Source organism: Leucoraja erinacea, chromosome 3, assembly GCF_028641065.1.
Source record: "Leucoraja erinacea ecotype New England chromosome 3, Leri_hhj_1, whole genome shotgun sequence".
Lineage (NCBI taxonomy): Eukaryota > Metazoa > Chordata > Chondrichthyes > Rajiformes > Rajidae > Leucoraja > Leucoraja erinaceus.
The window spans coordinates 83,657,011-83,679,896 of NC_073379.1; positions in this window are offsets into that span (position 1 = coordinate 83,657,011).

The following is a 22,886-nucleotide window of genomic DNA, read 5'->3' on the forward strand; positions in this document are numbered from 1 at the left end:
CAGGTTGGGACCCTTCTTAGGACTAAGCAGCATGTTTAGAGTTTAAAAAATGGGTCTTCCCGACCTGAAACTTATTTTTTTATTTTTTTTATTTCAAAATATATTTTATTTGAGAAATAAATATATACATTACTTGATCCTTACAACTTCACCTATTCCTTTTCTACAGAAATACTGCCTGATATGCTGTAAAAAACGTGCCCTGCACATCTCCTTTAAACATTGCCCGTCTCACCTTATAGCGACACCCTCACACCTTTGACATTTCCACACTGGGACTGTTTATCCTATCTATGCCTTTCATCATTTTGTACACTTCTTTCAGGCCTCTCCTCAACATCCTATGCTCCAGAGAATACAATCAAAGTTTGTCCAACCCCTTACAGCTAATATCTTCTAATTCAGGTAGCATACTGGTAAATGACTTCTGCACCCTTTCCAAAGCCTCCACGTCCTTCCTGTAATGGGCTGACTTGAATTACACACAATACACGCAAAGTGCAGACTGACCAAAATTTAATAAAGCTGCAACATGACGTTTCATCAGAACGCATCTTTATTGTTTCTCTCTCCACAGATGCTACAAAACGCACACCACCAGATTCAGGGACAGTTTCTTCCCAGCTGTTATCAGGCCACTGAATCATCCTACCACAACCAGAGAACAGTGCTGAACTACTTTCTATCCCTTTGGTGACCCTCAGATTATCCTTGATCAGACTTTGCTGGCTTTACCTTGCACTAAACGTGATTCCCTTATGATGGTGCCTATACATTGTAAATGGATTGAATGTAGTCATGTATTGTCTTTCTGCTGACTGGTTAGCACACAACAAACGCTTTTCACAGTACCACAGTACACGTGACAATAAACTAAACTAAAACTAAACTAAACTAAGATTAATATGCTGAATGTCTCCTGCATTTTCTGTTTTTATTTATTTGCTGATTAAAAAGCATTGCCATGAACAGAGTGTCGAATAAACGGAGCTCTAATGTAACAATCAGTTGACAGTGGAAATGTGTTGTAAATGAAACCATCTTTTGTGTGTTGAGTTATCATGCCAAAAAATCCATACACTGAATTAAAACAGTCGTGAGATAATTTCTGCTGCTAATGGCATGAGTAAGCTGGATATGACTTTGTGGCAATTTGCTGAATGTCTTTAAATTTTACTGTGGGATATTTGACATCCACTCAAAGAGACCTTAGTTTAACATGGTATCCAAAGGTCACACCTCACATAACACAGCATACCCTCAGTGCTACTCTAGAATGTCATCCTAAATTATGGACTTCATCGCTGATACGATCCGGGACAGGAATGCTACCAACTGGACCAAGTAAATTCACAATTAGAGATGGGAGAAGTAAATGCTTCTTTGAATTTTCTATATTGGAATATGGCACTTTAAATGATAAATTGCCCAGATTAGGGGGATTTTATATCCAAGGGATGTGATACTGAAATACACCTAAAAAAAATTAACAATCATTAAAATTGATATTAAAGCATTTGTGGTACCTTCAAATTATTCCGCGTTGTATTTCAGTATTACACCCCGTGAATACAAAATCTCCCAAAATCAAGCAATGATGTGGAGGTACCACAGATGCCTTAATATCAATGTTTATGACTGTTAATTTTTTTTGAAGTGTGAGTTTACAAATATAATCAACCTATGGGTAATGAAAATGTGTTTGAAATTCTGATGCAATAGTGTATTTTGCATCAATTGGACTCTAAAAATACAACCCTCCGGCATATTAAAGAGCCACTTAGCAGATCTCGTCACCACAGCAGCTGCCGTCCCTCGATCAGGAATGCATTATAAAGACAAGTTAAAGGTTTGCCTGCCCTTCCCCCACACACTCCTGTGCCTCATGGCTTAAAACAGCTTTGAGTTCCTTAATTCACAGAGCAGGCGACAGACACACTGATCAGATGAGCAAATAAACCCATTGGTTAATTTATTAATATGTCTGCAGGCGAATTTGTAATTTATTTTGTTCTTCTATGAGCCGTCTATTTTAGCCTGAGAATCATTCTTGCTGCAGTGCCTCACTCCAATGACTAGGAGTGAATTATTCATACGAGCAAGGGTAGGAGGGGTGCTGTTCAAATGTCTTTCAATCCTTATTTGTTTAAAGAAAATACTTGACGGTTTGCCTTTTTAAAGATAGAGAAAAAGAAGCGGAGGGAGAAAGATAATGTGATCCCCTCATTAACCATGGTCATAATTTTCTTCCTAACCAATTGTTAAAGTAAATAAATAATCATTATTAAAAGAAGAAAAGCTGGGTTTTGGGGTGGGGGGGGGGGGGGGGGGGGGGGGGGGGGGGGGGTAGTGTTAGCATAACTGAGCCATTTGTGTTTGGTGGTAGAAGACTCAACTTGATGATTCAATGATACTTTATTTCAGATAATCTGGTGATTATTAAACAAATGTGCAAAAGCAAAATAATTGGGACAAAGTGAAGAGAAATATTTTTTGCTAATCCCTGCCAATTAAAATAAATCATAATCATAATCGTAATTCATTAGGCATGTATGTTTTGCAACATACGAGGAATTTGATTTGCCATACAGTCATAGCAAAAAAGCAACGACACACAACTACATCAAATTTGACATAAACATCCACCACGGCTCCTCCACATTCCTCACTGTGATGGAAGGCAATTAAGTCTTATCTTCTTTCCTCCTTTCTCTCCCGCAGTCGGGGGAGTCAAACCATCCGCAGTTTTACCCTCTTCTTTGCACACTTTGGTTGTTTATTATAGTGCGCATGTTTCCCATCACCCTCCTCATCACCTCTCCAAAACTCTATTCCCAAAGCAAATAAACGGACTTTGCTGCCTTTTCACCGTGGGTTGTGCACTGTAGTAGAGGAGCACGTTCAAACTCACAGATTATTTTATTTCCCCCGCTGCTGTCCTGTGGGCTTAGCACGTGGTTTGCCGTCCTAAATGGCTCACCTCTTTGTTCCAAGTGAAAATCAGTTTCCACTTTTCAAGCATCTGGAGTTGGGAATAATTGATAATGCATTGCCATCTCACCGCTTTACTTCTCCACACTGACGAAAGGAAGACATTAATAAAGTTCAGTATTGACATCTTCAACGGGTTATGGTAAGAAATACATTCTAATTTCACACCATTTGTCCCTGGGGGCACTCCATTCATATCGCTGAGTTACTCCAGTCCTAAATTTGAAGCTGCTCAGTTTGAGCACTCATTTGCACTTGGCCTACAAAATAATAGCAGTCATTCATTGATAGACAGCGTTAAGTACTTGGTCGGCAGTAATGAATCACTGCTACAGAACCTGTTTGTGCATTCATTATAAACACAAAAAAACCTCTCTCATCCCATCCTTTCATTACATAACACAGTCTTTAAGAGGATTAACGGGTGGGGGCGGGTGGGGTGTGGGAGGAGAAAGAATGTACTTATCCGTTGATTCCCAGCACTGGTAATACCAATTTAATAGATTGAGGCAGAGTTTTGGATTATGGTGGCGTGAATTCTTTTTTGTGCTGTCACAGAATAGAAAGCAACTTGTTTTTCAATAACTGTTTATGAGGAACACTATTGACTTTGTGACGAAATGACCCTGGAATCAGAATTAATGTGTACTGATCCCATCTGCCCTCAACTACAAACACAAGTTGTTGTGTGACCTGATAACGATTCCTCTTTTGAAAACAAAAATCTCTGGTTTAACTCTCAATGATATGATTAAAAGCTGCTGACTATGGGTGCTTTGCTTTGACCGGCTGATTCCCATGGTTCTGCTAGGTTTGTTGTTTGCAGAATTAACACTAAACTCAATTGCTTGCTAAGATGGGCACAGCATGCTTTAAACACGATTAAACCACACCCATTCTATGCAATGCGAGCAACACACCAGCTTTGTGCTGATTATGCACTTGTGTCGTGCACCCAGAGAGTTGTGAATCTGTGGAATTCTCTGCCACAGAAGGCAGTGGAGGCTAATTCATTAGATGTATTCAAGAGAGAGTTAGATATAGCTCTTAGGGCTAACGGAATCAAGGGATATGGGGAGAAAGCAAGAACGGGTTACTCATTCTGAATGATCAGCCATGATCATATTGAATAGCAGTGCTGGTTCGAAGGGCCGAATCGCCTACTCCTGCACCCATTTTCCATGTTTCAATGTTTCCATGTTATGATCGCAGTGCCCTGGTAGTGGGAAGCATATTGTACATTGGCGGGATACTTGCGCGGATGACCAATATTGTGTTGCATTTAACCTGTGCCGCTTGCAGCCAGACTGAACCTGAATGGTCTAGTGCAATGCAGATGGAACAAGTCCTGGCGATCTTTCTCATAAATGAAGCTGATCTGAATATTTTTGAAAAGTGGAGGCACATGGAAGAGAGCAGATCACTTGCTCTTAAATAGTGCACTGGAAGCATCAGAGGATGAGGGGGTGGAGAACGAGAGAGATGTCATAAACGCCTGGGACATCCAAACAAGCACTGTAGTCACAGAGAGAGAGTGGTGGAGATTGAGTCATCCCACTGACCCCAAATATGTATACTTGGTCAGTAAATGCAATATTTTAAATTGCTCTGCCCTATAAACTAGCCTCACACATTGTTTAATTTATCACACCGCCTATAGTCATCTAAGAATGATCTGTGTCAATCACCCCTGAAGCTTAACTTCACTTATTCCATTACACCCTTGCTTATTTATTAATGCTGCACAACTCATTCTTACAATTTATATACAATCTTAGTGACCGAACAATGAAAGCCCCATCACCTCAATACATTGCGTGAAGCACTTTACTTTAGATCCCTAGTTAGGTTTAGTTTAAAGATACAGCGTGGAAAAAGGGCCTTTGGCCTACCGAGTCAACAATGGCCATTCACACTAGCTCTACCTTGTTTCATCTTCACGTCCACGCCCGACACACTCGGGGCAACTTACGGAGGCTATGAACCTACACTTCTTTGGGCTGTGGGAGGAACTCGGAGGAAGCCCACATGATCACAGGGAGAACGTGAAAACGCTAAACAGCCAGCACCCGAGGTCAGGATCAAACTCGGGTCTCTAGCACTGAGGCAGCCGCTTTACTAGCTGTGCCACTGTGCTGCCCAGGTACGGTTTCTGCCGTATTTCCACTATCACTGGATCAAATGGTTCTGGATTAAGCCCCACTCACGACAGCTGACCACAAAAATCACTGCCTAATCTTTAGTGCTGCAGTGTTAACAATACAGGGGCATTTCTGGAGAAAGAAAACTGTAAAGGGCCTGTCCCACTTAGGCTATTTGTGAGGCGACTACATGCGACTAGGCTGTTGCCACATGGTCATCAGGGTGTTGCCTGTATGGTTGTGTGTAATCTCCTCAGTTGCCCAAAAGAGTCGTAGCATCTTTCTGGTCTTCGCTGAATTTTCAACATGTTCAAAATTTTTCGGCGACAGTGGGTTGACGCCAATGAGCGTAGCTTGACTTCTCCTGATGTAGGTGCTGTCGTAGGTTGTCACCAGGTGACGTAGGTTGTCGCCGGTGCTGACTTCGGTGAATTCCATTGGCAACCACCTACGTCAACCGGCGACAGATACCGGCGACTGAATTGTCTTCAGTTGTCTTCAGTTGTCGCCGACAAGGTTGTAGCTTTTCGTGAATGGACGTAGGTTGACTTTGGGTGTTGTAGGTTGTCGCCTGTGTGGTCGTAGGTTGTCGTAGGTGTGGTTGTAGGTGGACGGCCTAATGGGTTGCCGGTTGTCGGTAGCTTGCCGTAGCTTGACGGCGACTAGATGGTAGATTGTCGTTGTAGCTTGTCGTAGATATTGTCGTTGTAGCTTGTCGTAGATATTGTCGTAGGGGGATCCAGTCACCGTTTGTTTGGCGACCAGCTACGACTATGACAGTCGCCAGCAGTCGCCTAAAAATCGCCTAAGTGGGACAGGCACATAAGATCCTTAACTCTATAAGATCCACTAAAATTGTAAATTGTCTCTGGTGTGTGTAGGATAGTGTGAGTGTGTGGGGATTGCAGGGCAAAGCCGACAGTGGGCCGTAGGGCCAGTTTCCACGCTGTATCTCTAAACTAAACTAAAATGAACTAAACTAAAATATCTAAACCAGGTTGTTGGCAGATGATTAATTTAAAAAAATGACTAGGGTGGAGGAAGGAGGTGGAGGGGGGCGTGGGGGGGTTGATGGGAGGGGAATGCAAAGAAGCAGTTACTTAAAATTAGATATTTAAATGTTCATACTGTGGGGTTGTTAGCTACACCTAGTCAAATATGGATCTGAAGAAGAGTCATGACCCATCCTTTATTTCCAGAAATGCTGCCTGAGCCGCTGTGTGATGGAATTGAATCGCTCACCATTCACTGCGGTGCCGGCTCGAAGGGTCGAATGGCCTACCCCTGCACCTATTGTCTATTGTCTATAGCATAAACAGGTAGTTTGTGTATTTTTTATTTTACTCACCCTTCATGTGTTAAATGAATTCCGTATTATTAACAATTTTAATTACATTTCTTATGTTTATATTTTAATTTATTGTATGTATTTTAAAATATTTTAGTTATCTAATTCCTGCTTGTGTTTGGCCCATAATCCTCTCAACCTATCCTATCCATGTATCTGTATAAATGTTTTATGAATGTTGCAATAGAACCTGCTTCAACTACTTCCTCTGACGGCTCATTCCATATTTGTAAAAATGTTGCCCCCTCAGGACCCTATTAAAACTTTCCCCCCTCACCTGAATTGGTAACATGTTCAACTAAAATTTGAGGCTGATACATTTTTGTTAATCAAAAGTATTAAGGGATATAAGTAAAAGATGGGTTTGATGAGCGTTTGGTCATAATCTGCTTGTATAAACACAAAAGATAGGGTTAGCGTTGACTGCCTGTTTTTCCCATTGACAATATCACTGCAGTCCTAAACATTGCTCAAATTTATGAGTTTTACAGAGCAGGAGAGTCTTACCTTTGAACCAATATTGTTGTAAGCATGTTATATTTAGCCACAGTACCTCTTCATTACGTAAATAGAGAATTCAGGGCTTCCGATCCTTATCACTTTTCAACAGAAGTGGTGGGAAATGGAGACGTGTGGTGACTGCGTGAGGCTGCAATCTGACATATCAAACTAGTTCGTTCCCCAGGCTTGACTGATGCCATCACACTTGCATGGCCAAATGAACAGAGTATTGGTGACAATCACATTTCTTGGCACCAAACCACTCAGAAAATGGCTGATTTCAGAGGACAATGGGGGGATTTTGTGACAGAGGGTAATTCATTGACATTTTAGTAATTTTCTTCTAACAAAGTTTTTCCGGATGCATTATTCTAATTGCTAAGAGATGTGAACTTTGGTTATGCAAGTAGCTTAGTGTGCTGAAGTAGCTGAATCATACAGAGTAGGAAGGTTTCAACCAAAGATCCTATAGCGAGCAAGATGGTCCACTCCACTAAAAAGCCGTAGTAGGGTCATGGGTAATATTCAGCGCCATTTGCGTAACCGGATTCCATCATGGCGTCAAGCTAATTCAGGTAGATTCTGTTATGTCAGGCAGAGAGATTAAAGGATAGACACAAAATGCAGCGGGTCAGGTGGCCCGCTGCATTTTGTGGACAAAAGGAACAGGTGACATTTCGGTTCGAGACCCGCTTTCACTCAAACCATCCCCCCCCCCCCCCCCCCCCCTCTCCGACACAGACACGGAGCAATCGCGCTCCCCCATCCCCCCCCCCCCCCCCCCCCCCCTTTTTGTTTAAACATCTATTTCCTTCGGGTTTTTTAATTTAAATTTACCCCTTACAATTTATGTACTTTTTCGATAGCTGCCATGACCCGTTTGATGTCAACCTATATTAGTAGTAAGCACAAGATAGTGATTGTGGGAGATTTCAATTCTCCACACATAGACTGGGAAACACATTCTGTAAAAGGGCTGGATGGTTTGGAGTTTGTAAAATGTGTGCAGGATAGTTTTTTGCAGCAATACATAGAGGTACCTACTAGAGAAGGGGCAGTGCTGGACCTGTTAGGAAATGAGACAGGTCAGGTGGCGGAGATATGTGTTGGGGAGCACTTCGGGTCCAGTGATCACAATACCATTAGTTTCAATATAATTATGGAGAAGATCAGAACTGGACCAAGGGTTGAGATTTTTGATTGGAGAAAAGCTAACTTTGAAGAGTTGCGAAATAATTTAAAAGGAGTGAATTGGGACATTTTGTTTTATGGGAAGGATGTAGAAGAGAAATGGAGGACATTTAAAGGCGAAAATTTAAGAGCACAGAATCTTTATGTCCCTGTTCGGTCTGCCATGTCTTTGTTCCCCACGATCAATTCACCTGTTTCTGACTGCAAGGGACCTACATTTGTTTTAACTAATCTTTTTCTCTTCACCTTTCTATAAAACATTTGCAGTCAGTTTTTATGTTCCCTGCCAGTTTTCTTTCATAATCTATTTTTCCTTTCCTAATTAAGCCCCTTGTCCTCCTCTGCTGGACTCTGAATTTTTCCCAGTCCTCTGGTAGGCTGCTTTTTCTGGCTAATTTGTATGCTTCATCTTTTGTTTTGATAGTATCCCTGATTTCCCTTGTTATCCACGGATGCACTACCTTCCCTGATTTATTATTTTGCCAAACTGGGATGAACAATTCATCTATGCAGTCTATAAATGCCTTCCATTGCATTTCCACCGTCAACCCTTTAAGAATCAATTGCCAGTCTTTCTTGGCCAATTCACATCTCATACCCTCAAAGTTACCTTTCTTTAAGTTCAGGACCCTTGTTTCTGAATTAACAATGTCACTCTCCATCCTAATGAAGAACTCAACCATATTATGGTCACTCTTGCCCAAGGGGCCACGCACAACAAGACTGCTAACTAACCCTTCCTCATTACTCAATACCCAATCTAGAATAGCCTGCTCTCTCGTTGGTTCCTCTACATGTTGGTTTAGAAAACTATCCCGCATATATTCCAAGAAATCCTCTTCCTCAGCACCCTTGCCAATTTGATTAACCCAATCTATATGTAGATTGAAGTCACCCATTATAACTGTTTTACCTTTGTTGCACGCATTTCTAATTTCCTGTTTGATGGCATCCCCAACTCCACTACTACTGTTAGGTGGCCTGTACACAACTCCCACTAACGTTTTCTGCCCCTTGGTGTTTTGCAGCTCTACCCATATTGATTCCACATCCTCCAAGCTAATGTCCTTCCTTTTTATTGCATTAATCTCCTCTCTAACCAGCAACACTACCCCACCTCCTTTTCCTTTCTGCCTATCCCTCCTGAATATTGAATATCCCTGGATGTTCAGCTCCCAGCATTGGTCACCCTGGAGCCATGTCTCCGTGATCCCAACTATATCATAGTCATTAATAGCTATCTGCACATTCAACTCATCTACCTTATTATGAATGCTCCTTGCATTGAGACACAAAGCCTTCAGGCTTGTTTTTACAACACTCTTACCCCTTATACAATTATGTTGAAAAGTGGCCCTTTTTGATTTTTGCCCTGAATTTGTCTGCCTGCCACTTTTACTTTTCACTTTGCTACCTATTGCTTCTACCTTCATTTTACACCCCTCTGTCTCTCCGCTCACACATTTAAGAAACCCTTTCCCTTTAACTCCATCCTCGACTATCCCATTCGACACCCCACCCCCCTTATTCAGTTTAAAACCACCCGTGTGGCAGTAGCAAACCTACCTGCCAGAAGGCTGGTCCCCCACCTGTTAAGATGCAATCCGTCCCTTTTGTACAGTTCCCCCTTACTCCAAAACAGATCCCAGTGATCTAAGAATCTAAATCCCTGCCCCGTAAGAATGTAAAAAGAAATGTAGAAAGAATGTAAAAAGAATCTTAAGAAATAAATTAGAAAAGCTAAAGGAAGATATGAGGTAAATCCAAAGGGTTTCTACAGCTATATTAATAGCAAAAGGATAACGAGGGATAAAATTGGTCCATTAGAGAGTAAGAGTGGACAGCTATCTGCAGAGCCAAAAGAGATGGGGGAGATATTGAACAATTTATTTTCTTTGGTATTCACCAAGGAGAAGGATATTGAATTATGTGAGGAAAGGGAAACAAGTAGAGTAGCTATGGAAACTATGAGATTCAAAGAAGAGGAAGTACTGACACTTTTGAAAAATATAAAAGCGGATAAGTCTCCAGGTCCTGACAGGATATTCCCTAGAACATCGGGGGAATTTAGTGTAGAAATAACAGAAATATTTCAAATGTCATTAGAAACGGGAATGGTGCCGGAGGATTGGCGTACTGTGCATGTTGTTCCATTGTTTAAAAAGGATTCTAAGAGTAAACCTAGCAATTATAGACTTGTTAGTTTGATGTCAGTGGTGGGCAAATTAATGGAAAGGATACTTAGAGATAATATATATAAGCATCTGGATAAACAGGGTCTGATTAGGAACAGCCAACATGGATTTGTGCCTGGAAGGTCATGTTTGACTAATCTTCTTGAATTTTTTGAAGAGGTTACTAGGGAAATTGATGAGGGTAAAGCGGTGGATGTTGTCTATATGGACTTCAGTAAGGCCTTTGACAAGGTTCCACATGGAAGGTTGGTTAAGAAGGTTCAATTGTTGGGTATTAATGGTGGAGTAGCAAAATGGATTCAACAGTGACTGAATGGGAGATGCCAGAGAGTAATGGTGGATTGTTGTTTGTCAGGTTGGAGGCCAGTGACTAGTGGGGTGCCTCAGGGATCTGTGTTGGGTCCACTGTTGTTTGTCATATACATCAATGATCTGGATGATGGTGCGGTAAATTGGATTAGTAAGTATGCAGATGATACTAAGATAGGTGGTGTTGTGGATAATGAAGTAGATTTTCAATGTCTACAGAGAGATTTAGGCCATTTGGAAGAGTGGGCTGAACGATGGCAGATGAAGTTTAATGCTGATAAGTGTGAGGTGCTACATCTTGGCAGGACAAATCAAAATCGGACGTACATGGTAAATGGTAGCGAATTGAGGAATGCATTTGAACAGAGGGATCTAGGAATAACTGTGCATAGTTCCCTGAAGGTGGAATCTCATGTAGATAGGGTGGTAAATAAAGCTTTTGGTGTGCTGGCCTTTATAAATCAGAGCATTGAATATAGAAGTTGGGATGTAATGTTAAAATTGTACAAGGCATTGGTGAGGCCAATTCTGGAGTATGGTGTACAATTTTGGTTGCCTAATTATAGGAAAGATGTCAACAAAATAGAGAGAGTACAGAGGAGATTTACTAAAATGTTGCCTGTGTTTCAGCACCTAAATTACAGAGAAAGGTTGAACTAGTTAGGTATTCATTCTTTGGAGCGCAGAAGGTTAAGGGGGGACTTGATAGAGGTCTTTAAAATGATGAGAGGGATAGACAGAGTTGACGTGGATAAGCTTTTTCCATTGGGAGTAGGGAAGATTCAAACAAGAGGACATGGTTTGAGTATGAAGGGACAGAAGTTTAGGGGTAACATGAGGGGGAACCTCTTTACTCAGAGAGTGGTAGCTGTGTGGAATGAGCTTCCAGTGGAAGTGGTGGAGGCAGGTTCGATTTTATAATTTAAAAATAAATTTGATAGGTATATGGACGGGAAAGGAATGGAGGGTTATGGTCTGACTGCAGGTAGATGGGACTAGGGTGAGAGTAAGTGTTCGGCACGGACTAGAAGGGCTGAGATGGCCTGTTTCTATAGATGCTGTAATTGTTATGTGGTTATATGGTTATATGGTTATCCTTTGCCCTACTCTTGCTCTCAGTCCACACTGATCTGCCGGACATGCTGTGTGTGTGTGTGTTTCTGTGTGTGTGTGTGTGTTTGTTTAGCGGAGTCCGATGGGAGAAGCGCCGGCACCAAGAGCGAGCGAACAAGCGGACAGACGGCCGAAAGCAACGTTCATGGAGCGGAATAGGTGACATTTCAGGTCGAGACCCTTCTTCAGACTGAGTCAGGGGAAAGAGGAACAAGAGATATAGATGGTGCTAATGCCTATATCTCCCGTTTCCCTTTCCCTTGACTGTCAGTCTGAAGAAGGGTCTCGACCCGAAATATCCACCTATGCCGCTCTATGATCGTTGCTTTCGTCCGTCTGTCCGTGCGTTCACTCGCTCTTGGTATCAGCGCTTCTCCCCTCAGACTCCGCCAAACAAACACACACACATGCACAGCGTATTGAAAAATGTCGACCCGAAATATCACCTAGTCCTCTCCAGAAATGCTGCATGATCCGCTGATTTACTCTGGCCTTTTGTTCCTGTCTTCGGTTTAAACCAGCATCTGCAGTTCCTCCCTGTACAAGGTATGTGCCGTTTCAAAATAAAATAAAAATAAACATTTAAAACATTTAAAAACACATAAACTGTCCCCCCGGAATGCTCATTACACTGAGCGTTGCGTCGGGTCAGGATTACTGAAATGACGGAAGTTACGCTCCGGTACGTACTACACGTCAGTTCATTGTATTTCGCAGGAGTAGTCTATCTTGCTCGATATAGGATCTTTGGTTTCATCTATCATTCTTGAATTAGTTAAGGCAATAATGGTGCATTAGAATTGCCTTCCCTGCATGATATAATGGGCTATTGACAACATTACTCAAGCTTCACACACTAAGAATGTATGCATGGAATCATGTCATACCACAGAATTAATATCTTCAGGAATGAAGAGAGGAATAAATTGGCAAGGGAAAATATAGGTTTTTATAAGAAATGCACGTGTTAACATGAGCAAGAGTGGATATATAATTTAAAGGTTATCTCACAAGTAAACATTCAGTGCAAATGAGTGAATCCTTGCAATAATGATTTGATAGATATCTAGGCAAGATCATCTAATTATTCCACACTATATGTTTGTTCATATTTTCATAGGTTAATAACCATCTTCATTATTTTGCTCTATTTCCAATCCAGATGTATTTGTGAATCTCATTTATTAAAATGTTTCTGCATTTGGAATGTGAAATATTGGATAGTTCTGAGATTTTATACAATGTCCTCAGGGAGAAAGAAACACACATTCATTTTTATTAAATACAGTGAGGATAATCTGCCCTTTCGAACATTATAAATTTATAAACAAGCTCAATGTTTCTAATGTCCATGCATCTACTAATGTATTTTGTGATGGTTCAGTTTTCTGAAGATAGAAAGTAACTTGCAACAAAATACATTAACCTGACCAAAGTATGTAGGATTCAGGCTCAGACTCCAAAAAAAAACTTAATGTCAGAAACATTGAGAATATCGGAAAAACTCGGCAGATCTGACAGCAGCTTTGGAGAGAACAAAAGTAAGATGTCGTCTTATCCAAACTGAAAAAGCTTAGAAATTGAACATGTTTCAAGTTGTAGAGAGGGGCGATGGGTAGAGAATAGGGAATGCCTGAGATAGAGGGGAGGTCTAGAGAGTTAAGCTAGATAGACACAAAGTACTGGTATAACTCAACTCCAGAGAAAAGAGTAAGCAATTCTTCTGTTAAGAATGAGAGGTTAACACTTGCTAATCAATAGTGAAAGGTTTTAAATAGAAAGGCTGAGACCAGAGAGAGAAAGAAAGTCTTCTTCTTTCGTCTCCATCTTCCATGTTTCAAATGTTGACATCGCTGTCATCGTCCGTCCTGAAAAGGATGCAAGCTTCTGGCGACAATCAGTGGGAGCCATCACTTGTTGCAATAGATGATGGTGATGGCAGAATTAGCATGGGATACTGCCAGTTTCCAGCCCCGTGACATGGATACTTCTGCAATGGGGCCAGAAAGCAAGTGAGAGAGAGAGATAGGGAGTGAGAGAGGGAGAGAGAAGGAAAATAAAATAGAAAAATGTGCTGGAACGCTTGTGAACTGAAACAAGACAATACTTGAAATACTCCGCAGATCTGACAGGAACCATGGAGAGAGGGAAAGGGCTAACATTTCAGATTTATGACTTTTCGCCAAAGGTTTCCAGCCTTGAAATTGTTGAATTCAGTTTTAAATTCTCAGGGTTCCAAGTTGAAGATGAGATGGTATTTGTGTGGAAAACAGAAAGAAACTTAAGAGTAGAAGTAGAATAGAAAGTTAAAGTTACAAACCCCCCCAAAGTGCTCTAGTATCTCAAAGGGTCAAGCAGCATCTTTAGAGGACATGAATACAAAGTACAGGAGTAATTCAGTTGGTCAGGTAGTATCTGTGGAGGACATGGATAGGCAACATTTTGGGTCAGAAGAAGGGTCCCAAACTGAAACATCATCAATCCATGTCCTTCAAGTATCCCAGCACTTTCTGTTCCCATCTGGTGTTGCAAGTGTCTGAAGATATTTTTGTTTTCATTTGTCCCATTGTTGCGGTTTGTTTCGGTTTATTTTGGTTGTTTATGTGTGGGGGGGTGGAAGAGGCATGTTTTTTGGCTCTTCCTTCGGGGGGGGGAAGTGACCTTTCTTGTCATATCCCCCGTCTCCGTCTCCGTCTGCGCTGAGGCCTACCGCGGAGCTGGCGGCCTCCAACTGGGACCGACCTCGAGGCTCCGGAGGCAGAGCCAGCCAGGAGTTACCAACGCGAGGCTGGCCGACTTCGGGGCTGTGGTGGCGTTTGGACCCGACTTCCGACCCGACTTCGGGGCTGCGGTGGCGTTGTGACCCGACTTCCGACTTCGGAGCCTCGGAGGCTCGGCGTGGGCCAGTGGACGACATCGTCGGGAGCTCTCAGGTCACAGGTTGGTGACCTGTTTTTCTGGAGCTCCTGCAACAACAGTTTCGTCCGCTGGACTGGACGGCGGCAGCTTCGACCGCCCCGGGCCGCGGAGTTTGAACCGGCCCATTCGCAGAGCTCAGATTCAGCCGCGGGACTTACTCACCATCACCAGGCGGGGTTACAACATCGGAGGCCTTGATCGCCTCAGCGCAGAGGCGAGCAAGGGGGGAAGAGGCATGGACTTTGGGACTTTTTGCCTTCCATCACAGTGAGGAGGTGCCTGGAGGTGCCTGGTTAAACTGTGCTGAGTGTGTGTTTTTATTATTTATTCTATGTTATGACTGCAGGCTAAACCATTTCGTTGCACTGAAAAGTGCAATGACAATAAAATTGAATCTGAATCTGAAATGCCATCTATCCATTTTCTCCAGGGAGGTTGCCTGACCCGCTGAGTTACTCCAGCACTTTGAGTCTTATTTTGCTGATGCTGAATCAGTGCCCAGTCTTGACTTCCAGATAATGTTGGAAGGAACTGCAGATGCTGGTTTAAACTGAAGATAGGCACAAAAAGCTGGAGTAACTCAGCGGTACAGGCAGCATCTCTGCAGAGAAAGAATGGGTGATGTTTCAGGTCGAGACCCTTCTTCAGACTGTAGGCTCAGACTAAAGACTCAATCACTACCTGATAAAACACAGAAGAAAATACTGTTTGATAAACTTCTTGTAACTTTGTTGGCACCAGTAATATGGCAACTCTTGTGTACTGCCTAGGTGAGGTCTGCTGTATATTTTTACCAGATAATATGCAAAACAAAGCATTTTATGCCACCGAGGTACATGTAACAAGAGAGTATCAATAAATCATTGATGAATTAATCTAAACGAGGAAGATGACCAGAAGGTTTGAATCCCATAAGGCTATAAACTGCTTTTGCATGTTATGTTTGTTTTTGTAATATAATGGTATTTATCTTTTAGTTAAAAATAAAAGTGATATACTCATCAGAGTATATCACTAATGGGATAAATTAATAACAAAAATATTTTAAAAATACCTAATTTGTTTAAGTGTATGTTCTTTACTTTTAATGGTGTATTAGTTTTATAGTTAACATGAGGTTCAATTATATTATTTTGGATATGTTACTTTTAATATACTGTATGCTAGCTGTAATGTAGATACTTCAAAGTAATGTGCAATAAGACATTTTGAGCTAAGATAAATAAGTAAGACAAAGTGGAAATCCTCACAAAAATATCATGCATTTATCTCTGTCATTGTGAAGTGATAAGAAAATTCATCAGATTCTATTAAGGAGAAAAAATTGTCCAGTAGGAAAGTGCTTGATACCCTGTAAGATCTTTAATTATCTTTTCTGAAATAGCGACCAAATCACTTCTTAATTAAATAACACAAGGCTTGGGTTAAAGTAAAACTACAGCAGATAATTGAGTTTATTTCTCAGACAAAACCCATTTAGAAAACAAAAAGCTGACCAGAATCCAATTAAACTTTCATAATACTGCAACATTTACACATGTATTTAGTTATTTCCCCACCTTGTAGTTTACTTCATTGGAGTTAATAGCAATGCCAGGCAATTCTTTGTAAGAACAATAATGATTGACATTATCACTCCAAAAAAACCTTCCAGTAAAGTATTGCAATCTTAAAAGATCAGAGGGGAATTATATCACTTGAGTATTATACTGAGCTGTTTATTGGGAATGATGCAAGATTGACATGTCAACAAAACAGAAATTTGGGGAAAGCAATGGGAATACTATTAATGGATCTCAGTGTCCCTAAGCTTGAGAGTGAATAGATTGAGTGTAGACCCAATTCCTGATCAGAATACATATTCCTGATCTGTATTACTTTATTATTTCATGTCATTTCAAAATCATTATGCATGGCTGCATTCACTCACCAATTGTTGACTCAGCAATAGACATTCATGTTTCAATGAAAGAAACATTCCATAACATAAAAGTGAAGAGCAACTAAATCTAAGAAAATAGAACAATGGCCTTGCTACCTATGGGAGCAGACATAGCACATCTGGATTTAAGAACAGCTTCTTCCTCACTGCTATCAGACTTCCAAGCCAATCTCCTCTTTCACACCCATTTCCCAGAGATGCTGCCATATATACCTAATCTTAGCTCAACCAGATTTGGTAATTCTGTTATTGTACTTTAATATTGTTTCTGCACTACTTTAGATTGCACTACAATCTTGCACCATTGTTTTGTTTTGTACTCGTTGATGTATTTATTGTTGTATGTGTTTATCATTACAGTGTGTACACTGTTTACTCCGTGATCTTCATTTGCACAAGGAATTTCAGAGCACTCTGGTACATATGACGATAAACTTAGCTGAATCTGAAGCTGAATAACAACCTGCCCATTAGTCAACACCCCAGTGATCATACATTATTTTCCGTACCTCTGAAGCCACTTCTTACCAAAGGCAACATCATTCCGAGTTCCTTCTGGAGGTAACAACATTAATAGATACTCCCTTAATCCACCATGTTGCTGACCTCCTTAAAACAATTCAATTAAATTACACTGACATGATCTACTCTTCACTAATCTATGTTGAAGCTTTGATCAGCTTTCATATTTAAATCCATAGTCATTGTCACTGTTATTTTCCAGCAGCTTCCTGGCAATTGATAAGCTAACAGGTCGCTGTTGATTGGGTTTTCTCATCTGTCCCTTCAAAGGATGGGATTACATTTGATAGGGATAGGGTTACATTTGATATTACAAAGGATAGGGTTACATGGATAGAGAACTGGCTGGCAGACAGGAAGCAAAGAGTAGGAGTAAACGGGTCCTTTTCAGAATGGCAGGCAGTGACTAGTGGGGTACCGCAAGGCTCAGTGCTGGGACCCCAGCTATTTACAATATATATTAATGATTTGGACGAGGGAATTGAATGCAACATCTCCAAGTTTGCGGATGACACGAAGCTGGGGGGCAGTGTTAGCTGTGAGGAGGATGCTAGGAGGCTGCAAGGTGACTTGGATAGGCTGGGTGAGTGGGCGAATGCATGACAGATGCAGTATAATGTGGATAAATGTGAGGTTATCCACTTTGGTGGCAAAAACAGAAAAGTAGACTATTATCTGAATGGTGGCCGATTAGGAAAAGGGGAGATACAATGAGACCTGGGTGTCATGGTACACCAGTCATTGAAAGTAGGCATGCAGGTGCAGCAGGCAGTGAAGAAAGTGAATGGTATGTGAACATTCATAGCAAAAGGATTTGAGTATAAGAGCAGGGAGGTTCTACTGCAGTTGTACAGGGTCTTGGTGAGACCACACCTGGAGTATTGCGTACAGTTTTGTTCTCCTAATCTGAGAAAAGACATTCTTGCCATAGAGGGAGTGCAGAGAAGGTTCACCAGTCTGATTCCTGGGATGTCAGGACTTTCATATGAAGAAAGACTGGATAGACTCGGCTTGTATTAGCTAGAATTTTGAAGATTGAGGGGGGATCTTATAGAAACTTACAAAATTCTTAAGGGTTCAAGAAGGAACTGCAGATGCTAGAAAATCGAAGGTACACAAAATTGCTGGAGAAACTCAGCGGGTGCAGCAGCATCTAGGAGCGAAGGAAAAATTCTTAAGGGGTTGGACAGGCTGGATGCAGGAAGATTGTTCCCGATATTGGGGAAGTCCAGAACAAGGTGTCACAGTTTAAGGATAAGGGGGAAATCTTTTAGGACCGAGATGAGAAAAACATTTTTCACACAGAGAGCGGTGAACCTCTGGAATTCTCTGCCACAGAAGGTAGTTGAGGCCAGTTCATATGGAGTTAGATGTGGTCCTTGTGGCTAAAGGGATCAGGGGGTATGGAGAGAAGGCAGGTACAGGATACTGAGTTGGGCTGTGTGCTGAGCCCCCTCCTCTACTCCCTCTTCACCTACGACTGCACACCTGTACATGGTACTAACACCATCATCAAGTATGCAGATGATACAACGGTGATTGGCCTCATCAGCAACAACGATGAGTCGGCCTACAGGGAGGAGGTCCAGCACTTAGCAGCATGGTGCGCTGACAACAACCTGGCCCTTAACTCCAAGAAGACCAAGGAGCTCATTGTAGACTTCAGGAAGTCCAGGAGCGGCACGCACACCCCCATCCACATTAACGGGACGAAGGTGGAACGTGTTTCTAGCTTCAGGTTCCTGGGAGTCAACATCTCCGATGCCCTCTCTTGGACCCACAATACCTCAACTCTGATCAAGAAGGCTCACTAGCGTCTCTTCTTCCTGAGGAGACTGAAGAAGGTCCATCTGTATCCTCAGATCCTGGTGAACTTCTACCGCTGCACCATCGAGAACATCCTTACCAACTGCATCACAGTATGGTATGGCAACTGCTCTGTCTCCGACCGGAAGACATTGCAGAGTGTGGTGAAAATTGCCCAACGCATCACCGGTTCCTCGCTCCCCTCCATTGAGTCTGTCCAAAGCAAGCGTTGTTTGCGGAGGGCGCTCAGCATCGCCAAGGACTGCTCTCACCCCAACCATGGACTGTTTACCCTCCTACCATCCGGGAGGCGCTACAGGTCTCTCCGTTGCCGAACCAGCAGGTCGAGGAACAGCTTCTTCCCGGCGGCTGTCACTCTACTCAACAACGTACCTCGGTGACTGCCAATCACCACCCCCCCCGGACACTTATTATTATTTATTCAAATCATTTGCTATGTCGCTCTTCCAGGGAGATGCTAAATGCATTTTGTTGTCTCTGTACTGTACACTGACAATGACAATTAAAATTGAATCTGAATCTGAATCTGAATCTGAATCGGATGATCAGCATGATCATATTGAATGGCGGTGCAGGCTCGAAGGGCCGAATGGCCTACTCCTGCACCTAATCTCTATGTTTCTTTGTCTATGTTTCTATGTAAATTTCCAGTCCAAAGGCACAATTGTGCCGTGGAAAATTTTAGCAAATGCATCTACAATTTCTTTATCTATTTTTCTTAATACTTAGTGTAGTTTAGTTTATTATCTTCACCTGTACTGAGGTACAGTAAAAAGCTTTTGTTTGCGTGCTATCCAGTCAATGAAAAGACAATGCATTAATACATCATGCAGTCCACAATACCCTAGGAAACTATTGGATCTTGATTTGTCCACTTTACAACCTGTTATTATATTTTAACATTTTAAATTAATAAATTGATCATATTAAATCAGTTTAATCTCTTATATAATTTATATCATAATAAACATCACTAAATATTTATTTTTCATGTCTGTTATTTCCTTATTATGCAGTGTACTCCATGCTGTACCCATCTATAATAAGCCAGTTTCCATCTTTATCTTTTAGTTTAAAGATACAGTTTAGAGATACTGCACGGAAACAGGCCTTTCAGCCCACCGAGTCCGCACTGACCAACAATCCTTGTACACTAACACTTGATTCATTGATTACAGCTTGGCATTTAGCACAATCATCCCCTCCAATCTGGTTACCAAACTCGCAGAACTGGGTCTCTGCGCATCCCTCTGCAATTGGATCCTCGACTTCCTCATTCACAGACCACAGTCTGTTTATATTGGTGGAAATGTGTCAACCTTGATAACAATCAGCATGGGAGCACCTCAAGGCTGCGTGCTCAGCCCCCTGCTGTACTCACACTATACTCATGACTGCATAGCCGGTCATAGTGTGAACTTCATCATCAAGTTCACTGACGACACCACTGTTGTGGGGCGTATCAGTGATGGGGATGAGTCAGAGTACAGAAGAGAGATCGAGCGACTGTCCATATGGTGCCAGCGCAATAACCTGGCCCTCAACACCAGCAAAACTAAGGAACTGATTGTGGACTTTGGAAGGAGTAGGATGGGGACCCACAGTCCCTTTTATATCAACTTCAAAAGAGCTTCAAATTCCTGGGCGTGCACATCTCTGAAGATCTTTCCTGGTCCGAGAACACTGATCAATCAATCAACCTTTATTGTCATCTTGCAAGCAACAAGTACAGTGCAAAATGAAAAGACGTTTCCCAGTGAATAGCGGAGCCTCGCACATGAAATTTAAAAACACTTCTCACATAGTAACACTAAAAAAAAACAATCCAGTCCCTGATGGAACAGTATAAATAGTTAAAAGCAGGTAAAAAACACAATGTTAAAATACAGTAAACCAATCATAAAAAATGTCCGGGGCCGCTGATTTGAGTGGCCAGTGCCAGTTATTAAAGTGTCCGTGCCAGCCGCAGAGTCAAGTCAAGTGACTGTGAGTGCAGAGTGACTGTTTAGCAGCCTCACAGCCTGTGGTAGGAAGCTGTTTAGCAGCCTCGTAGTCCGGGCTTTGATGCTTCGATATCTCTTGCCTGATGGCAAGAGATCCAGGTGTGTGTGGAGGGGGTGCAGTTTGTCCTTGGCAATTCTCTGTGCTTTCTTCAGACAGCGGCTCTGGAACAGATCTTGTACCGAGGGTAGGGAGACGCCAATGATCCTCTCTGCTCCCCTCACTACCCTCTGCAATAATGCTATTATTAAGAAAGCACATCAGCGCCTCTACTTCCTGAGAAGATTACGGAGAGTCGGTCTGTCAAGGAGGACTTTCTCTAACTTCTACAGGTGCACAGTAGAGAGCATGCTGACCGGTTGCATCATGGCTTGGTTCGGCAACTTGATCGCCCTGGAGAGGAAAAGACTACAAAAAGTAGTAAACATTGCCGAGTCCATCATTGCCTCTGACCTCTCTTCCATCGAAGGGATCTACCGCAGTCGCTGCCTCAAAAAGGCTGGCAGCATCATTAAGGACCCACACCATCCTGGCCACACACTCATCTCCCCGCTACCTTCAGGTAGAAAGTACAGGAGCCTGAAGACTGTAACAACCAGGTACAGAAATAGCTACTTCCCCACAGCCATCAGGCTATTAAACTTGGCTCGGACAAAACTCTGAACATTAATAACCCATTATCTGTTATATGCACTTTAACAGTTTATTTATTCATGTGTGTATATATTTGTACAATGGTATATGGACACACTGATCTGTTCTGTAGTCATGCCTATTATGTTCTGTTGTGTGCTGAAGCAAAGCAAGAATTTCATTGCCCTACCAGGGACACATGACAATAAACTCTCTTGAATCTTGAATCTATCCCACACACAAGGGACAATTTACAATTTATTTTACCAAATCCAATTAACCTACAAAATTGACTCCTGCACAGGGAAAACGTACAAACACTGTACAGACACACCCGTAGTCAGGATCGAACCAGGTCTCTGCCGCTGTAAGGCAGCAACTCTAGAGCTGCATCACCGTGCCACCCTCATTTGTCATTTTGTGTTTTTATATTTATAAAACATGCAATCAACAAAACAAGTTATCTCATAAAGTTCAGAGCAGAAAACAATTCATGGACGTGGAGATATACAATACAGGGGAAAAGTTCACTTGAAGAAAGTAGTAATAGATAATCTAGAATTCTCAGGATATTTCCCGTCACAAGTGGATGAGTTGCCAGATAAGCTATGCAAGCTAACAATATTTTTTAGTTATTTTTTGGCTTAAATAATCCACAGCTACAGTTAAAGAATTGGATCCTATGAAATGACTGCATGTAGGCAGGTTTTCCATCTGTTATTTTAACACAGAGAGTCTTGGTACTTAAACAAGAGTTCAATGATAAAGTATCTGTTTACTTGTACAAGAAACATGCATTTAACATTTTTGTAGGAAAGTATTACTGAACTGGTAAGTCGATGATCCTAACAGATGTGGTTTCAAGCCATTTAAAACCAGGAAGCTTCCAGGTTTAAGAGCAATGTACTGAGTTAGTAGGTCTCAGCCAAGATATTTCTTTATTTATGAGGTATGACTCTCACTGGCAAGGTCAACATTTATTTCCGATTCTGAAAAGAAAATGTTTGTAATTGGTTTCAACCTTCTTGAGCCAGTGAAGGGAAAAATCAAATCTGGTTATTAATTTCGATGTTCTGTAGGGGTGTAAAAGAGTATTTCTGAGCAACCTGAGGAGAGCAAAATATAGCCTGCTATTACTACCTCTGAAACTCACATATTAATAAATATCTAGGATAGACACAAAATGCTGAAGTAACTCAACAGGACAGGCAGCATCTATGGATAGAAGGAATGGGTGACGTTTCGGGTCGAGA